Here is a 3,761-nt window from a genome sequence, read left to right as displayed (position 1 = left end):
GAGAAAAAAAAGCACTAAAGTTCCTCGAAATTTGTAACACGGGTTATTTAGCGTTGACACAGCAGAGGAAACGAAAGCGAAAACTCACGTTTTCAGACAACGCGAAATGAGCTTCACTCACGTCGGGCCCGAACGCAGAACGTCAACCTGTTTCCCGCCAATCATGCGCTGTGGACCTCTTGGCTTTTCCTTGATCTTATCGCGTTCCCGTCGCCGTCCGCGTTGTCGTTGCTTAAAGTCCCTAACTAGCGGCGAAGCCGCAAGGCTATCTTTAAAACGAGGAACGGGGAATGAGGAACGGGGAATCAGGGAATGGGAATGGGGAATGGGAATGGAGAATGGGAATGGGGAATGGAGAATGGAGAATGGGGAATGGGGAACGGGGAACGGGGAATCTTTAAAATGGGGAATCTCTAAAAGCGGGAATCTTTAAAATGGGGAATCTTTAAAAGCGGGAATCTTTAAAATGGGGAATTCCCCATTTTAAAGATTCCCGCTTTTAAAGATTCCCCATTTTAAAGATTCCCGCTTTTAAAGATTCCCCATTTTAAAGATTCCCGCTTTTAAAGATTTCCCATTTTAAAGATTCCCACTTTTAAAGATTCCCCATTTTAAAGATTCCCACTTTTAAAGATTCACCATTTTAAAGATTGCCGCTTTTAAAGATTCCTCATTTTAAAGATTCCCCGTTCCCCGTTCCCCGTTCCCCATTCCCATTCCCCGGTTTCCCATTCCCCGGTTCCCCATTCCCATTCCCATTCCCCGATTTCCCGTTCCCTGTTTTAAAGATAGCCAAGCCGCAAGGAGCCTCGGATGACCGGCGCTTTTTGTTAGTCCAGTACGCCGGCGCACTGGCCATTGCCATTGGATCAGATGGTTAACCCATCAATCAAAATTTTCGCTAATCTCTCAAGGGACAGCTCCAAGGAACAACAATGATTACAATTGACGTGTAAAGAGAAAATTGAGAATGCGTTGTCGCAAGCGTTATCGCGCCTGAATATCCTTGGCAAATATCGCGAAATTGTTAACTTCCAAACACAAGCAAGAAACAACCGCAAACAATTTACCTCACGGGAGAGATGTGATGGCCGTTTTCCCAACACGCTATGCCAAAACATGATTTTTACCGTGTTTCACTGTTAGCGCTCACCAGACAAGAATTGTCGTCTACGAGAACCAGTATCGTTATTTCGCTGTTATCATCGACGACCAGATTTTTTGAAATAATATCGCTGAACTTCTCAGCAATGGAATTGCCGCCTGATGTTTTATGTCCTTTTGTTGTTTGAGGACTTCGATCGCGCTTGCTTTACTTTCTGCAGGCTCCAGTAGATGAAATTATGAAGTTCAAAAGCTTTTCTTATTTTACGTACACAGGCATGGCACACACGATCAGATGATGTGTCTGATCTTTCTATTTCTAGACCAATTTCAGATTTCTGGCAAAGTGCCATTTTGAAATCCTTCACGCTTAGAGGCCTTGAAAAGGTTTTGAATGGAAATGTTTAAATTATCCGAATTTGATCTTGAGCGGACAACAACAAGGTCCACAATTATCGTTTACACTTCTCTCGATTCCTTCCTTGACAGGCTTTGCCCTTCGCCGTCATCGAGCAAACACCGGATCGCCATAGCGTCGGATAGTTTTGTTTTGATAGCCTCTACAGTATCACAGTGACGTTTCCCTGCTAATGCTGTGTTAAGACTTGAACGGTTTACCTAGGTACCATAGTTTACTTACCAAGGTAAACATTTTCCGTGTGTAAACGCCAACTGATACTTCGGTAAATGCCGCAAAAGACAAAAGAAATTTAACCGAGGTAAAAGTTGTAATTATCCTGTGATCAGGCATGGTTACAGTTGGTAACCAAGGTCAAGATGACAGATATATCCGCTGATGGCGGCGTAATATTTCACTTCCCGCGGTGAGCAAATTGTGCGATTGTCGACAAAGCGTTTCCTTTCCAGTTTTTACTATCATGGCAGATAACATACAAAGATTGGATCGATCTTCTTACGGCGAACAATCCGTCACGTAAAAGAAAGCTTTGTATTTTTCATTTTCAGTATTATTTACAACTTTCTCTAGACAAACTTCGATCCTTTGTTGTGTAATTACTGTCAATATATTCTGCCACCAGGGAGGATGCTGCATATACAACGTATCCACGTTTCTATGCATATAACAATGCATACCTGGGTATGATCAAGCAGCTGAATTTTCGCCGCAATATTATGGAATGAGGTCCTCGCCTATGAAAATGATGGCACCTCAATTTGCTCCTGTTCCGCTGCGGTGGGATCCTCGTTCAAGTTCGATTTCATGACGTTGATAATGCAGCGCGCGCGAATGTTGAAAGATCAACTTGAGTTATTTGAGCCGGTATAAACACTGGACGAATGTACCAGGGTAAGTTGGCTGGAAGTTTCTTATTACGATCTGTGCTCTGATCACGATTCACAAAACCTGTCATCGGGTTGTCAAAATATGTAATAGGGGGCGGAAATAAAAAGGCTCACCTTTGAGTCACGCGCGCGAGCTGAAGAGCAAAGCGATCCGGCGGTAAGGAGTCTGGTGGAGAGGTGCCAAGAAAGTGAGCCTGCCTTGATCTCTGTAATTTTTTCATTCAGGCTGCTTCGCCTGAGCGAAGTGAAATACCATTGGTCGAAAAGCGGGAAAGACGAGAAAACTTTCAATCTATTATGTTTGATGAGGAGCGATTTAATAGAATCCCATGGAGTCGGTAATTAACCGAACGTTCTCACAATAAAATATTTTAAAGTCGTCCACATTTGAAGTCCGGGGAAGACTTTAGAACTGAGTGCGCGTATTACTGATGTTTTGACAAATTTCCAGTCTATGCCTGGTTGAATTTCAAACTAGCTACAGAGGAAATAGCAGTTGAAAATATGTTAAAGAATCAAGACGTACTTGTCGTGTTGCCGACTGGATATGTGAAGAGTTAAATATTACAAACGCATGTGATTGCATGCGGGCAACGAAACAAAACGAAGGCGTTTACCCATTTACCAGCAAAAACCAGACTGCCAAAGCAAGATCACTTGGAATCAAGTGTGTGTCCTTGCTAGACATAGACTTCGACGGTTTTTCTTCGGCAAAGCTTTATCAACAACGGATATCGCGCCTGCATGTTGTTATGAAAAAGATTTACAATTTTCCCGGGAAATCTGAGCTGCCAAAGTTCATACTTGCGGTGAAAATTAATTGACTTATTCTTTTCTGTGGTCTCCGGGGTGGAAATAAAAAAGTTCGCAGGGATCAGAGCAGGCTCACTTTCTCGTCTCGCGGCTTCGCCGCTCGATTTCGCGCTCTCGGCCGCGTCACGCGAGCTTGTGCTCCAACGTGAGCCTGCTCGCAGGCTAGCCAGGCGGTTCCTCGCGGTTTCGCCGCTTTGTGCGCTCACGTTCAATTTGCTTAAAAAAATGCTTAAACCGCCAATCTACGCAGGCTAATCCATGGTAGAAACATAAATATGAAACGGAACGAAGAGTTTTATCCCATGTTTTAAGGTTACTTCCCACCTTCAAGGGCACAAAAAATCTTTTTTTTTTCTTTTATTTGACAAAATTTTAAGTCAGTCATTTTATCTTAAGTTTACAAAAGAAAAATAATAAAAATCTCAAAAAGAGGCCGAGTTATTCAGAAAAAACGTACTTTCAAATAAAGTTAATAAACCAGGAAGCTGTCATAATCGCTTAAATGGACGAAACCGCCGAGGGAAATTTTCGCGGCAAAC

The 3,761-nt window shown here is 42.9% G+C and overlaps 1 protein-coding gene across 2 annotated transcripts in view; it reads right to left on the bottom strand.

Annotated features, from left to right (window-relative positions):
- LOC145493431 (L-rhamnose-binding lectin CSL3-like) overlaps positions 1 to 2,763 on the bottom strand; it is a 14,063-nt gene extending 11,300 nt beyond the window's left edge. The window contains exon 1 of one of the 2 annotated variants that reach the window (XM_081472910.1): positions 2,200 to 2,763. The gene's annotated coding sequence lies outside the window, so the exon portion shown is untranslated. Of the gene's footprint in view, positions 1 to 1,744; positions 1,895 to 2,199 lie in introns of those variants that run through there. The other variant, XM_081472918.1, reaches the window with a different exon arrangement.
- Between the last annotated feature and the right edge of the window lie 998 nt (positions 2,764 to 3,761).

The sequence above is a fragment of the Orbicella franksi genome, chromosome 1 (genome assembly GCF_964199315.1).
Source record: "Orbicella franksi chromosome 1, jaOrbFran1.1, whole genome shotgun sequence".
Lineage (NCBI taxonomy): Eukaryota > Metazoa > Cnidaria > Anthozoa > Scleractinia > Merulinidae > Orbicella > Orbicella franksi.
Note: the sequence above shows the minus strand (reverse complement) of the source record. Positions and strands in the feature narration are given on the sequence as shown.